The sequence below is a fragment of the Erinaceus europaeus genome, chromosome 12 (genome assembly GCF_950295315.1).
Source record: "Erinaceus europaeus chromosome 12, mEriEur2.1, whole genome shotgun sequence".
Taxonomy (NCBI): Eukaryota; Metazoa; Chordata; class Mammalia; order Eulipotyphla; family Erinaceidae; genus Erinaceus; species Erinaceus europaeus.
The window spans coordinates 54,557,396-54,577,616 of record NC_080173.1 but is presented as its reverse complement, the minus strand read 5'-3'; the positions used below and the strand labels follow the sequence as shown (position 1 = coordinate 54,577,616).

General features: G+C 49.3%; 1 long non-coding RNA gene across 1 annotated transcript in view; it reads left to right on the top strand.

The window, feature by feature from the left end:
* LOC132541955 (uncharacterized) overlaps nucleotides 1-20,221 on the top strand; it is a 66,254-nt gene continuing 46,033 nt past the window's right edge. Inside the window, exon 1 of the long non-coding RNA XR_009553066.1 lies at nucleotides 1-106. This is a non-coding gene — a long non-coding RNA (uncharacterized LOC132541955). The remainder of the gene's footprint in view (nucleotides 107-20,221) is intronic.

The following is a 20,221-nucleotide window of genomic DNA, read 5'->3' as shown; positions in this document are numbered from 1 at the left end:
TTTAGATGTGCACAGGAGTTGGTCCCCCGGAGCTGGGAAGCGCCGCAGTAGACTTACCTGCCTCGCGCTCCTGCAGACAGAGCGTCGCGAGTGGCTGGCTGGGCAGGTAGGAGCTTCCAGGGGCCTCGGGGACGGTGCAAGGGGAGGGCAGGAGGTGGCTCTACAGCCCGGGGCAGGGCAGATCCGAGGCGGCTGCGGTTGCGGGAGGCAGGCCAAGCGGGTAGGCAGCTGCTGCCGAAGGGACGGGGGCGACGTCCGGGAAGGTGGCTTTGCAGGCGTCCCGGCCAGGGATGGGGCAGGGCAGAGAGGTCATTGCGGCTGAGGTCCAGGGACCTAGGCCACGGCGGGGCGCGTATTCCGCTCCTCCCGCCAACTCTGTCATTCCCCAGTCTCGGGCGTGGGGACCTGGCGAGCCCCCCCCCCCCCCCCCCGCGCCAGCCTCCCCCACAATAAGGTCCCGGGGAAATTGGTTCCCAGCGTGCGCCTGGCGGGGGGGTGTCCTGCGGGGATGTCCCCCCATGACTTCTCCCCTCCCCCCTAAGTCCACGGGGGAAGGGACTTCGTCTTGGTTTTCGGTTCGGTTCTAGAGACCCGACAGGGTCCCCGCCCCCCGAGGCGCCCGGGATTGGCTGCGGTTGGCAGTGGCCTCATTGGGCCAGCCCCCTCCGCGTCGCCCGCCTGGGTTCTCTGCTGAGAGATGGGGCCGTGGGATGGGAGTGGGGAGACCCACGCTCCAGGCCCAGATGCACCCGGCTTTCTCCCGGACGGGTACTGCGATGCAGGACGCTGGCAGCAGTTCGGACGTCTAGGTCACAAGGACAGAAACGTGCGGGAGCTGGCGAGGCCCGGGGCGCAAGGGGCCTGGGCGCGCTCCCCGGGGACCTGCCCAGGAGTGGAGCTCCGGCCCCCCGCGCCCGCGGTTTAATCGGCGCGTCGGAATGTGACGCGGCCGAACGCCCGCAGCTTGTTGGTAAACAGACGCCGGCTGCAGGGAGGCTCCACGGGGTCTAGAGCCCGCACCGCACGTGTGCCCCGCCCACACCCCCGTGGGCGCCCTCAACCAGCACAGCGCTCCCCTACTAGACCGAGCCGACCACCGTTCACGCGCCTCCCCGCCCCCATCCCGCCGTCTGGGCTTCCGCTTCCGGCAGGGGCCCCGGCTGGGTTGCGACACCCGAGCTCCCGCAGGCCCCCGAGGCCGAAGGAGGGGTCCGCCGTCTGGGCTCTCGCCTTTGCCGCACCCCGCCTTTCCTGGCGCCGCGCGAGACTGAACCCTTGCACGAACCGGGACGAAATCCGGGTGTAGAAGGCCAGTCCAGTTTGTGAACTCCTGGGAGGGTTCTCAGATCCTACTAATCCATAGCAAGCCCTGCTCGCTCGGTGGCCGCGTTTTCAGTCTGTGTGCTGGACAATTTGTCCCCAAGAACTAAGATTAGGCATGTGTTGCAACCATCTATGGCCATACGTACGCAGAGGCTTCGTTCAAATACAACACAAACACAGCAATGCACAGTCATCTACACTGATGCTTACAGTAGCATGCCTCCTGAACAGAAAGGTTCATCTAAGCATCAGCAAATACAGACTACAGTGATGTATATGTATCTACATATAAGAGATAACTACCAAGTAATATTCTTGAATAAAAACACAATGTTTGTCTATTAGATGGACCCACAAATCAAACTGCCATTGCACACCCAGAAATACCGAAAAATTCAAGCATAACAACGCCCCTATCAAATAAACATATCACAAATGACTTCATGCCAGTCTAGAGACAGTTATATCCCAAACTACCAGTCCATGAATTCCCCCACTGTAACCACCTTCTGAGTGTGCAACTAGAGTAGGCACATCCACGTTTGCACACACAATCATTCTCATTATATGGGCTCAGAGTGAAAGCAGCAGTCAGAATTGGGGGGTGGGAGAGGATAATCAGAGAGAAGCTTAGATGGGAAGCCACTGGCAGGTGGCTGCTCAGACCTCTTAGGAGAGACAGAAAAGATCAAAGGAGCATGAAGTGAAGGGTGGAGTCAGGTGTCCCTGGGTAGAAAAAAAATCTGCTTCAAACTAGACTTACTGCTGGAATGAACAGATTCAAAACATGCTTCTGATAACAAGGAGTAAAAATGCTCTTCAGATACCATCTTTGAGTTCTCTACTCTGAGACCTTGGAGTCTTAGGAGAAAAGGCTCTATAGAGGAGTCCTCTCCTTTGACTAGCTGGAGAACTCCCCTTCCTCCCCTCTCATCCAACAGGGTCTATAGTGTTTGCTCAGTTGATAAATGCTATTTCCATATGGTCCACCATTCTTACCCAATAGCTGTTGTGCCACTCCCTCCCTAGAGCTGGGACTATGGATTTAGGAAGATGTGCCTCCCAAACCTTCCTTTCTGCCTGAAGGGAGGCAGTCTCATGACTGTGTCATCCTGGGCTCTAGGGTGGCATATAAAAAAGGAGAATGGTGGCGCCAAAAAGAGAATGCTTTCTGGGGTGAATGAACTATCTGGAACCTCTCCTGGACACTCAGGGACCTCTGTGAATTTCATGGTCATCCCATGCAGCCTTTAGAACTTAAGAAGTGCTGGGGGTCAGACGGTGGCACAGCGCAAGGACCAGCGTAAGGATCCCGGTTCAAACCCCCGGCTCCCCACCTGCAGGGGAGTCGCTTCACATGTGGTGAGGCAGGTCTGCAGGTGTTTGTCTTTCTCTCCCCCTCTCTGTCTTCCCCTCCTCTCTCCATTTCTCTCTGTCCTATCCAACAACGAACAACATCAACAATGGTAATAATAATAACCACAACGAGGCTACAACAACAAGGGCAACAAAAGGGAGAAAATGGCCTCCAGGAGCGGTGGATTCATGGTGCAGGCACCGAGCCCAGCAATAACCCTGGAGAGAAAGAAAAAGAAGAAGAAGAAGAAGAAGAAGAAGAAGAAGAAGAAGAAGAAGAAGAAGGAGAAGAAGAAGAAGAAGAAGTGCTTGCAACATCCAACCCATGAGCATCTTCAGCAAAGGCTCTCCTTTTAACACCTCCTCCCTCCTCACGGGTCTCTCCCCCACCCCATGGCATGTAGTACTGGGACACCTAGTTGAGAAGCCTAAGGTCTCAGATGCAGACACCCAGGGAAGGCTCCTTAAGGACAGGTGTCAGGGTCCAATAACTTCTGGCCTAGGGTATGTGAATGACTGGTGGGGGGTGGCGTGGTAGAAAAGCTAGAAGGGATGTGCTGGTGCTGAGAAAGGCTGTAGGTTTGGCCAAGGGCGGAGGGCTGAGCCCAGAGGCCCTAGTCTGGATTTCGTAGCCTTGCTCAGCCACTAGCTCTTAGGCTTTGATAACCAGCATCAGCTACCTCCCAATTCTGAGATGCATTTTAGCAAGAAGGGTAAAACCAGGGTGCTGCACTAAAGACCTTCAGACCTCTATGTTACTTTCTTTTAGAGTGAATGAAGAAACAAAGAATCACCAAACAATAAAATTCAAGGAGGAGGGGGAAGGGGAGAAGGAGGAGGGGGAAAGGGAGAAGGAGGAGAGTGGCAGGAGGAGAATGAGGAGGAAGGCAGCTGGAGGAGAAAAAGGAGGAGAGGCAGGTCACTTCACAAAAAACAAAGTGGAGAGAATCAAGATCTCCCAGCTTCCTCACTCAGGTCTTCTCCCCTAGTGCAAGAGCCTCAACACCCTATGTGAAACCCTAGGCACCCACACCAGAGAGAGGCACCATGCAGCGGGCCATCCATCGGTTGGTCTCCCTCCCAAGGCAGGCACAGTTCACAGTGGCCAGCAGGCCCTCTACGGGGAGCATGTCCCACTGGATCAGGCCAGGAAAAACACCTCGGTGGCAGGATCTGATCCTTGCCCTGAGTTCAGACTACCCCCTGAAAAAGGGCGCTACATCCAGACTAACAGCTCACCTTCACCCCAAAATGCTGCTGGGTGCGCAGAGTTTTTTGTGTAGGTCCTGGGCCCCCGCAGCAGTCGGGGTGGAGTGCTGGAGTGGGCCCAGGGCTGTGTGCCCAGAGCAGCCTGTGCTGAAGTGCCCTGTGGCTCCAGGGTCTTTGGCAGCACCTGCGACACACTATCTGGGTCCTTTGTCCTGTACCCTCACACCGTCCCCAAATGAAATTTGACATCACTTGTGCCCCTACTCAGAGGAGTTTAAGTTCGGTTGGTGGGGGTTTTCGTAGGAACTGGGTATGGGGAACTTACAGCTTACGTTTGAACGGGTGTGATGGGTGGGGGTGCCTGTGGGATGCGATTCTCGCTCTACTAGGCCGGCATGGGTTAAAGTCCTCCCATCCCCACACGCAGGGGAGAAGGGCTGGTGTGTGGAGGTCAAGCCCCCCAACCCCTCCCCAGCCCTGCATTCTGGTGTGACATTTCGGTAAAGTGGCGCAGTTGTGTTTCTTCTTTCTGGCTCAGCATCTGCCGGCCCTAGCTACCCAGCCGGCCAGTGAAGTCACTGTGGTTGGTCCTGTGCTCGGGTTTGCGCCCAAGCCCCACAAGCCTCCGCAGCCCTGGAAGTTTCTCCGCAAGCTCGCTTTTTGCAGAGGACCCGAGAGCTGCGCCCTGGGGAGGCGGGCAGAGGCGGTGGGATGGGTGCCACCAGCAGATCCGAAGCAGCCGGAAGGGGTCTGGCACCAGGTGCCCAAAGCTACGCTCCCCGCATCTTTGTTTTAACCAGATCCCGCTCCTGGAAATGTCATCAATCTGTAGTGTGACGGCAAAAGGATGCAAGCTTTCAAAACCACCAAAACATGTTAAAAGACAAAACCTTGAACAAGTAACCTTCCCCTCCCGCCCCCCCCACCTTCACCCTTCATGGACACGCTTGACTAGAAGAGATAACTAGAAGAGAGTGCTTGCTGGTGCTTCCGAGGAGCTGGTAAATTGCCCCGGTGGCAGCGGGGCGGGGCTTCAGAGCCAGGTCGCCAACGGCGTCTCATCTACCCTGAGCCAGGACGCGGAGAGTACGGATAGACCATGGAACTGCGCCCCGGATGCTGAGAGCTGGAGGGAGGCCCCGAAGCCGACCCATCTGCAACGAATTCATCACGCCCCAAACGAAGACAACTCGGTTGTATCTTTCAGCCCTTCCCAGACTCCAGCACCGAACCTGGGGCGCACCACCGAGGTCTCCGCCGCCTGCAGAGTCTCTGGTCAGAGCATTGCAGGGAGTGCGGGGTGAGTCCAGCTCACCAGCTAAGCGCGTGTGCGTGAAAACCCGCATAACACCCAACACATCATAGACACATCACGCACAGCCCCGCAGCCTGGCGGTGGCACCTGCTCCACAAGCAACCTCACACCACCCGCAGCACGAAGCCATGTCACACCTGCACAGCTCACCCTTACACTCACTCCCGCAGCCCTGGACCCCCCCCCCCCCCACTTCGCGGAAGGTCTGGGCCCGTTAGATGGTGGTTGGTTTCACTTTCTGACTCCCCACATAGCCCCCCCAGGAGCTGTTCTTCCTTCATAAGAAAAGAGGGGGACCCCGCATTCTGAGAGAAGGGGGCAAGCTGGGTCTGGGAAAAACAGGGTCTTGGGGAGCAGCACGGGGTCATGGGAGGCGCACCCGCAATGCCTAGCTCTGAAAATGAGAAAAACAATCACAAAAGCAATTCTGCGGCAGTTCAGCGCGGTGCTCCGGCCTGACAGGCCTGCTTGAGGTGGGGGTGGGGGTGGGGGTGGGGGTAGGGGGGGCAGGGGGGCGGGCAAGCTCGGCAGCCAAAGGCAACTCAATCCCACCCCTCCCGCCCCCTCCTCGGTCCTTCTTCACCCAGCTCGACTAAAGGGGCCCATTGCTCACCTCCTCCCACCCCCATCCGTCCGGCCTCCGGGATCATTTAGCTTTATTAACTCTCCTTGGAAAAATCACGCGCTGGAAACCCATGAACTGTAGCTTGGAAAAAGCTGGAATTCTTGCGGAAAAAAGAAGGGGTGGGCAAAAGAAGAGGTTAGGGCTTATACTTGCTTTCTCCTCCAGGACTTTCTTCTTCTTTTACCATAGCACTGCTCAGCTCTGGCTTATGGTAGTGCTGTGGATTGAACCTGGGACTCCAGAGCCTCACACATCTCTTTGTATAACTATTATGGTGTCTCCTTTACCCACTTCTCTTACAGATCAGTGTGCCCTCCCCTGAAAGCCCTTCTCCAGGTCTCAGCAGGCCCACAAACTAAATACAAACCTGTCCAGAGGTGCAGCTGTCCAACTCTGAGGAGGACAACCCACCCCCACTCAGTCCAGCTTCTCCTAGGATGTGCCCCAGACCCACTGGGAGGGAGAAGCTTAGCCATATCCCCCAACCACTACTAGCCAACCAGTTGGGGCCACTGGCTAGCTGCAGTGTTGATTACAGAAAAGAGAGGACCACTTGGTGCTTCTGGTCTGAGGCCCAGGAGGCTCCAGATGGACCCTCTGTTCTTTTATTTATTTATTTATTTATTTATTCCTTCCAGGCTTATTGCTGGGGCTCAGTGCTTGCACTAGGAATCCACTGCTCCTGGAGGCTATTTTTTTTCCCTTTTGTTGCCCTTGTTGTTTGTCATTGTTGTTGTTGTTGCTATTGTCATTGTTGCTGGATAGGACAGAAAGAAATCAAGAGAGGAGGGGAAGACAGAGAGAGAGAGAAAGAAAGATGGACACCTGCAGACCTGCTCCACCACTTGTGAAGGACCCCCCTGTAGGTGGGAAGCCAGGGACTTGAACCCAGATCCTTATGCTGGTCCTTGTGCTTTGCGCCATGTGCGCTTAACCTGCTGCACTACTGGCCATCCCCCTGGCCCTCTGTTTTTAAAAGCATCTCTAAGGAACCTTCAGGAGCCCTGGAGAAAGAGAGGAGTAGCGGTGATGATGATCTAAGAGTGTCTTGGGTAGCATAAGAACAGTGATAATAATGGCTAATACTTTTACATGTTTTCTGTGTTCTAGATGTTGTGCTAAGCCCTCGAGTGAATTATTTCATGCATCACACACATTCTGTGAAGTAAGTATTCACATCACCCCACTTTACAGATGAGGAAACTGAGGAACAAGATGATTAAGTAGTTTGCCTAAAAGCTGAACTTGGAACCCTGGTCAACTTGTAATTATCATGAAGCCTTACCTGGCAAAGTACAATTTATTTATTTATTTTATTGTTTTCAAATTTTATTTATTTATTTAATTTTGTTTGTTGATTCATGAGAAATGATAGGAGAGAGAAAAAGAACCAGACATCACTGGTACATGTGTTGCCGGGGATTGAACTCAGGACCTCATGCTTGAGAGTCCAATTCCTTATCCACTGCGCCACCTCCTGGACCACTTATTTATTTATTTGTTTATTACCACCAGAATTATTGCTGGGGCTCAGTGCCTGTACAATGAATCCACTGCTCCTGACAGCCATTTTGTCCACTTTCTTTCTTTTTTGCTTTCTTTCATTGGACAGAAAGAAAGTGAGAGAGGTGGGGGAGATAGAGAGGGTGAAATACAGAGAGACAACTGCAGCACTTGCTTCAACAATACTGGTTTCCCCCCACGGAAGTGGAGAGCAGGGGCTCGAACCTGGGTCCTTGTGCATGGTAATGTGTGCACTTAACCAGGTGTGCCACCACCCAGCCCTGTTTTTGTTTTTTTTTTTATGAGAGAGAATCAGAACATCACTTTGGTTTTTTTTAAATATTTTATTTTATTGGATAGAGACAGAAAGAAATGGAGAAGGAATGGGGAGATAGAGAGAGGAAGAGAGAAAGACACTTGCAGCCCTGGTTCATCCCCTCAGGAAGCTTCTCCCTTGCAGGTGGGTACTAAGGGCTAGAACCTGAGTCCTTGTACATGGTAAGATGTTCATTCAACCAGGTGTGCCACTGCCTGACACTCCCCCCTGCCTCCCCCCAATATCAGTCTGACATGTGTGGTGCTGAGGATTGAATTTTAAAAAAAAAATTATTTATTTTACCAGAGCACTAGCTCTAGCTTATGGTGATGGCAGGGGATTGAACCTGAGACTTCAGAGCCTCAGGTATGAGAGTCTCCTTGTATAACCATTATGCTATCTACCCCCACCCAAGGATTGAACTTAAAAACTCACGCCTTCAAGTCCAACACTCTTAACTCTAGCCACTGTGACAGGGTCCAGGGTCAATTAACTAATTAATTACTTTTTTAGATTGAAAAACTAAGTGATAGAGGGAAAGAGAAAAAAGATACTACTGGAGTTTCTTCCAGTGCTTGGGTCAAGCTCATGATAGTATAGGCTCTACCCAGGTGAATTGTCTTCTTGGCCCACAAAACCCCATTTAGCAATGACTGATGAAAGATTGAGGAGGCAGAAAGATCCCTGGAGAAGGTGGAGAATAGTGGTAGGAGGACTGGGGAGACAGCATAGTGGTTATGCAAAAGACTTTCATGCCTGAAGCTCCAAAGTCCCAGGTTCAATCCCCAGCACTATCATAAGCTCTGGTATCTCTGTGTGTATATCTTTCTGTATCTCTCTGTCATTAAAAAAAAATAAATGAGGGGTTGGAGGACAACATAATTGTCATGCAAAATGAATCTCACACCTGAGGCCTCAAAGGTCCCATGTCCAATCCCCACCACCACCATAAACCAGAACTCAACAGTGCTATGGTCTTTCTGTATCTTTCTCATTAAAATAAATAAAATATTAAGTAAATAAAATATCTTAAAGATTTTTTTTATTCATTTATGAGAAAGATAGGAGGAGAGAGAAAGAACCAGACATCACTCTGGCACACATGCTACCAGGGATCAAACTCAGGACCTCATGTTTTAGAGTCCAAAGCTTTATCACTGCACCACCTCCCGGACCACATAACTAAAATATTTTTATAAAGAATAGTGGTAGGAGAAGCAATATCAGTACACCTCCTCATTAGGGCCTCCCTTCTTTTTTTAAAAAATATTTATTTTATTTATTCCCTTTTGTTGCCCTTGTTGTTTTATTGTTGTAGTTATTATTGTTGTTGTCGTTGTTGGATAGGACAGAGAGAAATGGAGAGAGGAGGGGAAGACAGAGAGGGGGAGAGAAAGATAGACACCTGCAGACCTGCTTCACCGCCTGTGAAGCGACTCCCCTGCAGGTGGGGAGCCGGGGTTCGAACCGGGATCCTTATGCTTTGCACCACCTGCACTTAACCCGCTGCGCTACAGCCCGACTCCCCAAGGGTCTCCCTTCTTATGAATGATGAGGACATAGGCACAGAGAATGTGCAGGGCATACATTGGTTGAAAGATAAGAAGGAGGAGAGAGTACAGAGACTTCTTCTTCTTCTAGCGTTTGCCCAGTACAGAGACTGAGAGATACTGAGAGATAGGAGGTCCCATAGTGTGAAGAACCTTGAATATCAACCAAAGGTTTAGAATGGGGTCCCTGGGCAGTGGAGGAGAGACCAGGATGGATGCTCAGAAACATCTTGGGAACATCTTGGGTACCATAGGGGCTGGGAAGGAGAGGGTCAGTAACAAAGCACCCAGGTAGGGGAATGCTACAGGTAGGTCAAGAGTGAAATGAGGTGTGGCCTGAATGGTAGCACAGAGGCTAGAGGGTTAGGCTTAGGCTTAAAAGCATGAGGAGCTGAATCTGTCATGTCACATGTGGCATAGTGATGCTCTGATTCTCTTTTTCTCTCCTAAATAAATAAAACTTAAAAGGGGAGTTAATTCACAAAATACTTATATTTATTTAAGATGAGAGAGAGAACTAGAGCATCAATCTGGTACTTATGTTGCCAAGAATCAAATGTGGGACCTCTCATGCTTGAGAGTCTGATGCTTTATCTACTGGGCTGCCTCCTGGGCCATATGGACTTATTTATTTATTTATTTATTTACTTATTTATTTTGCTTTGACTCCAGGGTTATCACTGGGCCTCAGTGCCAGCATTACAAATCCACCACTACTGGTGGCCACTTTTTTCCTTTCTTTTTTTTTTTTTTTCTTTTTCTTTTTCCATTTTATTTGGTAAGGCAGAGAGAAATTGAATGGGGAGGGAGAGGCAGAGAGGAAGAAAGACACCTGCAGACCTGCTTTACTGCTCACCTCATGCAGGTGGGGAGCAGGGGGCTCAAACCCAGTTCCTTGCAGGGGTCCTTGTGCATAATATTATGTGTGTTCAACCAGGTGCACCTCTGCCCAGCCTTGGATTTATTTATTTATTTATTTATTTGGATAGAGACAACCAGAAATCAAGAGAGAAGGGAGTGATAGAGAGGGAAAGAGCAGAGAGACACCTGCAGCCCTGCTTCACCACTTGTGAAGCTTTTCCCCTGCAGGTGAGGGCCGGAGGCTCGAACCCAAGTCCTTGAGCTCTGTAAGATGCTCATTCAACCAGATGCACCACCACCCGCTTCCATTTATTTATTTATTTATGAGAGAGATAGAAACAGATCATCACTCTGGCACAGTGCCACATGGGGTGCTGGGGACTGAACTGTGTATCTCATGCCTGTTAATTCATTACTTGAGCCACTGTGCCACCTCCCAGGCTGAAAGAAAGAAAGAAAGAAAGAAAGAAAGAAAGAAAGAAAGAAAGAAAGAAAGAAAGAAAGAAAGAAGTGAGGAGAGGGAACCCTGAAAGTTGGTGGTTGAGGGCAAGCATGAGAAGGGTGACTCAGAGATAAAGTCTACTGAGCCTGGTGACTGTATAAGAATAGAGGCAGGGGTGTCCCTGAAGTTACTGGCACATAAAGGAGCCCAGGAAATAAGCTATGCATTTGGCTCAAAGACCAAGGCATCTGATAGGCAGATGGATTGTGAGCCAAGATTCTAGGCTTGGATGGCCCAGCCGGCAGCCAGCCACTCTGGAGTCCCTCCATGCCCCCACACAGGTGTCTTTTCATGGGTCCTGCCAGGATGCACAGGTGAAACCTGCCTGTATGCAGATGTATGCAAATGAGAGTAACCCAGCCTGGGCCCTGAGCCAAGAGCTAGGGCAGGGGGCAGGCAGTCCTAGGCCTGACTCACCCGCTGACATGCCGCCTGGAATGCCACCTCCCCAGCTGGGCTTCCTCCAACTTGGGGAACTTGCTCCCAGAATAACCCTGAAGCATAGACCCAGAAGATCACAAGCCTGAGGACCTGAAGGCTGGAGCTGAGGACTTTCTAAATAAAGAGTGTGGCCTGATTCAGAGCTCTCCTTACAGAGGCAGGAGGAGAGACAGCAGGAGGAATGCCTGGGACCTGTGCCCCTTGTGAGCATACCAGGTTCTCAGGATTCTCCTCAGCATTCTCCCCTGTCATTTCTTTGGGGCCTCAGAAACCTAGATAGCAGATTATTTGTTAGCCCCATTTTACAGCAGACATGGAGGCTCTTGCTGTGAAGTATCATTTGCTGGGGAAAACAAGGCTGTTGGAACTTAGTAGTTGAATTTACACTGCAGCCTCCTGGACCTAGACTTAGTGCTGTGTGTTCTGCTTAGGGCAGGGGAAGCTAGTTCTGACACTCAGGTATGCAGACAGTCATGAGAAAGACGCCTTTAATCTTCACTGGTCTCAAGATCTTCAGTGAATAAGTGACTCTTGTCTGCAGGCTTGAGGGCATACTCCTACTGTTTGCTTGGACCATGTACCCCACTCCCTCCTCTGACCCCTTCAAGAAGCACTAAAATCCAACATTCTCTTTTTAGTCTACTAGGTACGGAGTCTTTGCAGAATGTTATGAGTTAGTGGCCTAGACTTCACCCAGTATAGGTGATTCTATTAAATGTCTGCTTCTAATAAGCCACCCATTCTATTATTTGAATTAACCACCCCATCTATTAAATGGATGATTCTAATAAAATGGAAACTTGGCAATTTCCATATATAAAAATTGTGAAAAAGGTGGGGAGATAGCATAATGATTATGCAAACAGACTCTCACATGCCTGATACCCCAGGTTCAATCCTCCATACCACCATAAACCATAACTGAGCAGTACTGTGGTAAAAATTAAAAAATAAAGTTGTGAAAAAGTATAGCAACAGAAATGAATTAAAACAAGTATGTGCACGCAGGGAATATTTATAACCTAGACACCCAATTCAAGAAATAGGTATCTGTCTTCCCCCAAGGGGAAGACTGGAAGCCCAAAGAGGACCCCTCTCTCCCACCAGGGTAAATGCCTTTATAGTCATCACTCCTCTGCCTCCCCCTTCAGTTTTATCATTTCTCTCTACTTATTTTCACCTGTTCACAAACTTCCTAGGAAGGAAATCAGACTGCACGTTGCCTTCTTGCTTCCTTCTCCTGACTGTGTGTTGATTGGAGGACTCTTTCTCCGGCCTCATCCATCTTGTGCCCACCTCCCCTTCCCTCAGATTCCCTGGAGCACATGTTCAGCTCTGTCAGATGCTCCAGGTGGTTTGCTGCTCAAAGGCCACAATGTGGACTTGGGCCTCAGTGAATTCAGTACGCACACAAAGCCAGGCATTCTTGAGATACAGACACTGCATGAATGAATGAGCGAATTAATGAGTGTGAGTGACATTCTGTGCCTCTGTTCACATGTATGAGAGGCCCCAGGGACAGGGGTGATCTCCAGAACCAGAAGGTGGCATTTAAAAGGTAGGACCCCCTCACCTCACTTCTCCCAATGCTCCTTGAGGTAAGAGATTATAAATTATGTCTCACTAGATTCTGGGCCTTTCCAGCACTTACTCAGATGCACCCAGACCACAGTTGAGTCAAATTACTTTATTTAGTCATTTAGAAATATAATATAACTACTTGTTTTTGTTTTGCTTTGTTTTAATATTTGTTTATTCTCTTTTGTTGCCCTTGTTTTTTGTTGTTGTTGATGTCATCATTGTTAGATAGGACAGAGAGAAATGAAGAGAGGAGGGGAAGACAGAGAGGGTGAGAGGGAGATAGACACCTGCAGACCTGCTTCATCACCTGTGAAGCGACTCCCCTGCAGGTGGGGAGCCGGGGGCTCGAACAGGGATCCTTACACTGGTCCTTGTGCTTTGCACCACCTGTGCTTAACCCACTGCACTACCACCCGACTTCATAACTACTTTTTTTTTTAATTTTTCTTTCTTCAGCCAAGTATCTTTATTGAGGAAAGGCTGATTTACTAGAATGCTGCTATCATAGGGGTGTATTTTCACATGTCCCCAGAATAGGAATCAACACACTTCACCCATCACCATATTGCCATCTTCCTCTGCCACCGCAGTTATGAGTTCTTTTTTTATTTTTCAATTTTCTTTTTTTGATTCCTACTTTTCTTTTTAATTTTTATTTGTTTATTTATTATTGGTTAAAGACAGAGAGAAATTGAGAAGGGAGGGGTGGGATAGTGAGGCAAAGAGACAGAGAGACAATTGCAGTCCTACTTTATTAATTGTGAAGCTTTCCCCCTGCAGGTGGGGACCAGGGGCTTGAACCTGGGTCCTTGCTCACTGTAGTGTGTGTGCTTAGCCAGGTGCACCACTATCTGGTCCCCTTTTTCTTTTTTCAATAACACATTTTAAAAACTATTCATTAATGTGTGTGTGTGTGTGTTAGAGAGAGAGAAAGAGAGAGAGATGGGGGAGAGAAGACACACATCAAAGTGTCACTGTGGTTCATGCATTGCCAGGTATCAACTGAGGCCTTCATGTTTGAGAGTCCAATACTATATCCACTGCACTACCTCCTGGGCTACCAGATATGAGTTCAAATCCCATCTCTATACCATATTGGACAAATGAGACTTACCTATGCCTCAGCCTCCTTGCTTGTAAAATAAGCATAATCATAAGAAGCCCAGCCTCAGGGAGTCTGGCCGTAGTGCAGCGGGTTAAGCACATGTGGTACAAAGCACAAGGACTGGCAGAAGGATCCCGGTTTGAGCCCCCGACTCCCCACCTTCAGGGGAGTCGCTTCACAGGCGGTGAAGCAGGTCTGCAGGTATCTATCTTTCTCTCCCCCCTCTGTCTTCCCCTCCTCTCTCTATTTCTCTCTGGCCTATCCAACAACGACATCAATAATAAAAATAATAACTATAACAACAATGAAAAACAACAAAGGCAACAAAAGGAAAATAAGTAAATAAATATAAAATAATTTAAATAAAAAAGAATAAGAAACCCAACCTCACAGGGTGGCAAGGATTCAGTAAATTACTCTAGTAACTAGCATATAGCAGGTATTTCACAGACATTATCTTTTTAAAAATATTTATTTATTTATTTATTCCCTTTTGTTGCCTTTATTGTTTTATTCTTATAGTTACTATTCTTGTTATTATTGATGTCGCTGTTGGATAGGACAGAGAGAAATGGAGAGAGGAGGGAAGACAGAGAGAGGGAGAGAAAGACATCAGCAGACCTGCTTCGCCACCTGTGAAGCGACTCCCCTGCAGGTGGGGAGCCGGGGGGCTCCAACCGGGATCCTTATGCTGGTCCTTGCACTTTGCACCACAAGCACTTATCCTGCTGCTACCGCCCAACTCCCAAACATTATCTTTTCTTCCACCTTCTGTTGGGTCCTTTGACTCACCTACAAGGGCTTTTCTGCCCCCATCACTTAGCCCACCTGGAAGATACCAGAAAAAGTTCCTGTCCTGAGGGCCAGGCAATGGCACACTCAGTTAAGGCATACATTACTATGGGTGAGGTCCCAGATTCAAGCCCCTGATCCCAACCTGCAGGAGGAAAGTTTCATAAGCCATGAAGAAGGTCTGCAGATGTCTCTCATTCTCTCTTTCTATCTCCAGTTCCCTCTCAATTTCTATCTGTTCTATCAAATAAATAGGAAAGAAAGAGAAAGAAAAGGAGAGAGAAGAAAAGAGAAAAGAAATGAAAAAAGAAAAATGGTCTCCAAGAGTCGTTGATTTGTAGTGTAGGCACCGAGACCTAGTGGCTATAAAATATATATTTTTAAAAATATTTATTTAATTTATTTATTCCCTTGTGTTGCCGTTGTTGTTTTATTGTTGCAGTTATTATTATTGTTGTTGTTGATAATGATGATGCCGTTGTTGTTGGATAGGATAGCGAGAAATGGAGAGAGGAGGGAAAGACAGAGGGGGAGAGAAAGATAGGCAACTGCAGACCTTCTTCGCTGCTTATGAAGTGACTCCTCTGCAGGTAGGGAGCTGGAGGCTCAAACCGGGATTCTTACGCCAGTCCTTGCACTTTGCACCATGTTCACTTAACCCGATGCGCCACTGCCCAACTCCCAAAATATATAAATTTAAAAAGAAAAGCTCTTAGTCCTGAGAAGATGCAGTGATGACTGGAGGTGTCACCACAAAGAATGAAAGCTTCACTCAGCTCCTCATGCTCAGGGCACTTGACACTGTGCCCTGACACTGAATGCCTGGGCTTCACTCCCGAGCTCTCCAGAAGCTCCCCTCAGCCCCTTCTAAGTCCAGGGTTCCATGTGGTCTCAGCTTAGCCTCACCACCCCATCAAGTGGGGCGGGTATTGCTGTTCCCACTTCATGGGTGAAGAAAACAATGCTGAGAGTGGCTCTGGGCTGTGTCCAACATTACACAACCAGAAAAGGACAGACCTGAGATTGTAACCCTAGCCTCGAAGCTCTGAGGTCTTGGGGTTTTCCCAGAGGTGCCCAGCTGGCTCAGAATGGGTGAAGAGGGAGAGAGGGACAGAAGTCTTAGCCTGCTGCCCAGGCCTACAGGAGTGGGCGACTGTGCATGTGAGGGTGGTGTGGTGAGGGGGCCTTTATTTCTGCAGGAAGATGGTGTCACTACCAGAGATGAGACATTTGGAGAATCAAGGCAACCAGCCCCCATGGGTAGAATGTTATGAGGACATAAGCATTGTCTGTCAGTGCATGAAAAGCTTCATTCTAATTCTTTGTGACTTTTGAGGCCTGGATGCCAAGAACCAATGGAAGCCACAGGAATGTAGATTTGAGTTCAATACATGGAGGCATTTTAAGTGAGTTTCCCAAGAGCAGTATCTTTTCTGCTTCTGTCTTAGCTACCAACTCTCGCTACCTTGAATGACGTGACTATTCACATCTTGTTTCTTCTTTCAGAGTAAGGCATTCTGAGAGGTAGGTTCACCTATCATTGATTGGGCTTCTTCTAATGTAGACATTGTGTTCCCAATTCATGTTTGAGGTCCCCATTGCTGGGTAGGTTCCAGCAGGAGCCAGGGGGCTGCTTTATGGTGTGGCCAAGAGTCTGGGCTCTGCAGCAGGTGGCAGTAGTTTTGGATCCTACTTCTGCTGCTCAGAGAAGTGGCTTTGAATTCCCAAGCCTCATTTTTTCTCATCTGTAAAGTGGAGTTAATGACACATACCACGTAAAATTGTTGTGGGGACTGAATGATGCACTGGGGTGTGTGACTAGCACAGTGTTCCAGCACTTGGAAAGCTAATAATGCAGCTTTTTAGATAATGTGTGTGTTTGAGGGGCTGTCTCACAGGCTAGAGCACTGGGAGTAATTGTCCATGAATACCCCTCTAGTTCTGTCAGCACGTGATCCTGTTACACAAGCATCAGGAAGGGAGCTCAGTAGAAACCAAGACGCAGATTGACTCAGTGGAGGAAACTGGGTTCCAAATAAACAGAACCCCCATTCTAAGTGCCTAGGAACTTAAGTAGTGCCTGAACTCTTCCTACTTTGGCTCTGTCTGACCCCTCTTGGGCAAGCCCCCCTGGCCTGGGGATGAGAACTGCTTCGTGGAGAACCTGAGCTCATCTCCCACCTCTCTATAACACAAAACAAAACAAAACAAAATAAAAATAATAAACCTACTAAGAGTCCCAAACAGCTCAGTCTACCCTGGAAGTCCAGCCTCAGTCAAGAACAGGACCCAGACATTCCGATTTGACAGCCACATGCCCTCTAAACCAGCCAGGTTATGCAGCACCTCCTGGAGGTGGGCAGTAGCTCCTGCATACCTGCCACCTTGGTCTGGGAGGGGCGTGGAGCCACCTCTGGGGCAGCACTCAGCTCTCAGCACTGGTGCCAATGTTCCCTAGTCCTTTGAGCTGGAAGGCTGTTCAGAAGGACCAGATGGTCTCAGATTCTGGGATCAGAAGGTCTGGGGTGGAGCTAGAAATCTGCATGTTAGTAAACACCCCCACATGTGCACGTATGTACATGCATACACACTCACACAGTGGAGAGGGACTGACAGGGCCCAGCCCCAATGTCCTCATATTACACGGTGAGAAGCTGGGCCCAGGAGGAACATGACTGACCCTAGAGGACATGCTGGAACTGGATAAGAGCCCAGCTCTCTGGACCCTGACACAGTGTTTTCCAGCCCAGCTGCCTATGAAGGCTCACTCCCTCTAAGAAGGGGAGGGCAGGGGCACTCAAAATTTCTTTCTCTCTTTTTAAGGAGCTGGGGCCTCAAATGTGCGTCAGTTCCATCTCTCTTAAGCTACTTTTCCCATTCAGATTGAGAGAGACAGAGACAAAAATACCACAGTACCAGACCCTCCCTTACTGCTGTGGCACCTTCCATGCCATGCTGGGCCTCAGACCTGGATTGAGTACATGCCAGTACAACAATCCTAGCCTGTGAGTGATCTTGCTGGCTCCCCATTAAAAAAAATTATCAGAGGGAGTCTGGCGGTGGCGCAGCGGGTTAAGCACACATGGCGCAAAGCGCAAGGACTGACATAAGGATCCCGTTCGAGCCCCCGACTCCCCACCTGCAGTGGAGTCACTTCACAGGCAGTGAAGCAGGTCTGCAGGTGTCTACCTTTCTCTCCCCCTCTGTCTTCTCTTCCTCTCTCCATTTCTCTCTGTCCTATTCAACAATGACGACAGCAATAACTACAACAACAATAAAAAACAAGGGCAACAAAAGGGAAAATAAATACATAAATAAAAGAATTTTAAAAAATTATCAGGGGTGAGGGTAGACAGCATAATGGTTATGCTAAAAGACTCTCATTCCTAAGGCTCAAAATTCTCCGGTTCAATCCCTCATACCACCATAAGCCAGAGCTGAGCAGTGCTCTGGCTAAAATTATCATTTTATTTATATATTTATACAAAAGAGTGTGGAGAGGGGCTGGGAAGTTGTGCACCTGGTTGAGTGCACATGTTACAGTGTGCAAATACCAGGGTTCCAGCCCTCAGTCTCCACCTGCAGTAAGCTTTGTAAGTGGTGAAGCAGAGCTGCCAGTGTCTCTCTCCCTCTTTACCTCCCTCTACCCTCTTGATTTCTGCCTATCCAAAAATAAATAAATAAGATAATAAAAAATTAAGAGAGAACCAGGGCATCACTCTGACACTTGCAATAGCAAGGACCAAACTCAGGACTGCATGCTTTTAAGTTCAAGGTCTAGCCACTGCACCTCCTCCCAGGTAGCTATCCCTCAAGTTTCTCTGAGTCTGTCAGCTGCTTCCCACCTCCCCATCCCCATGCCTACTTCAGAGTTTGTGTCAATTACACAAGAACCATTCACCCTCCTGGCAATAGCCACTGAGATAAAAATGCAAGAGACATGCAGGGCTGTCCCCAAATCCAAGTTGTGAAAGAAGACAATGGTGGCCAGATCCATGGAGGGTCACATGGGAACAGTCAGACACTGGTAAGAATTTTGCTTTAGGGGGAGGGCGATGGTGCAGTGGATTAAGTGAGCATGGCAAGAAGCGCAAGGACCGGTTTAAGGATCCCAGTCCGAGCCCCCAGCTCCCCACCTGCAGGGGAATTGCTTCATAATTGATGAAGCAGGTCTGCAAGTGTCTGTCTTTCTCTGCAAGTGTCTGTCTTTCTCTCCTCCTCTCTGTCTTTCCTCCTCTTTTGATTTCTCTCTGTCCTATCCAACAACAATAACAACAACAACAAGGGCAACAAAATGGGAAAAATGGCCTCCAGAAGCAGTGGATTCATAGTTCAGGCACTGAGCCCCAGTGATGACCGTGGAGGCAAAAAAAAAATGGTTTAATTAGATAAAAGTTCTCTTGTCACCAGTGCTGAGCACACTCCTTAGCACAGAGTGAAATGATGGTCAGTGTTTTGTGTTGAATGGACTCAGCCACCTCCTAGTCCCCTCAATGGCAAGAGGACTAGGGACTCACCAAAGCTAGAGAAGGTCACACAATGGGTGCTCAGAGGAAGAGGGATGGCCAGTGAGGGAAGTCAAGCTACAGAGAGCAGCAGGGAACCAGAAGCCTGCCCATCCCACCTCAGGGTCAACTCTTGGCACACCCCAGCCCTGCAGGCTCTGGAAGATGGTGTGTGTAACGTGGGGGGTGTTGCCTTTGAGACTGTGAGCATATGACTAGTGTGTAACTGAAACTGTGTGTGTGACTCTTTGTGGCTTGGGTGTGCCTCTGCTTGTTTTGTGGGAGTTGTATGGTTGTGGGCTGTATGTGACCTTCAAAGTGTGTGTGTGTGTGTGTGTGTGTGTGTGTGTGTGTGTGTGTGTGTGTGACTATGTGTGTAGAAATGGGTGTTATCTATGGTTCTGAGGAGCTGACTGAGGGCATGTTGATCTTCGAGATCTGTGTCTTCCTCCTGCTGGATTCTTTGGCTGGATATGACACACAGTGATGTCATGACCAAGTGTGCCCATGAGTCTAGCTGTGAGACTGTCTGCCTCTGCTTGAGCCACTGATGGGCACTGGTATTGTACCTTGTACGCATAGCTTGGTGTGTTGCCCTCAATGGTGTGTCACCCTGGAACTCAGTGGTGTCATTGCGTGTGACTGTGACTGTGTGTGAGGCTGGCATCCCCCCTCAAACTACCTTTCTTGGACAGCTTTGATGTGGTTGAGTTTCCAGAGACCATAAGGACACCGCCTCACCCTAGAGGACTTCAAAAGATGGCTGTCTTTTCTGCCCAGGGGGAAAACCTATTTCCCCCTTCCCCTCTTCTCCCGCCTGGAGGACAGGCCTATTTGTTTTCCTATTTTTACTGCCTCCCATGAGTTCAAGGCCGAGACTGACTCACCACTCTTTCCGAGAGACTTGGGGAAGGAAATAGGGGTTGCTGGGTTGGGGCCTCTGCCCACTAACTCAGGGATTTCAGTGCAAGGCCAAGGAAGATGCCAGGGTTGTGTTTGGCTATGTGAGTACCTCCCACCACTCACCTTTTTACAAGCTGGAAGACCAAGGGTCTTCTTTAGAGGCCATTGCCTCACTTCCTCCCCCTGACCTCAAACAAAAGCCCTCGCTCCTTAATCTAAAACTTTTCCCTTTCCTTTAGTTGCAAGGACAACTGAAAAGGAAGCTGGGACTTTGATAGAGCCTCTGACAGTTCACCCAGATCCACTTGCTGCAGGTAATTCACACCTGGGCCAG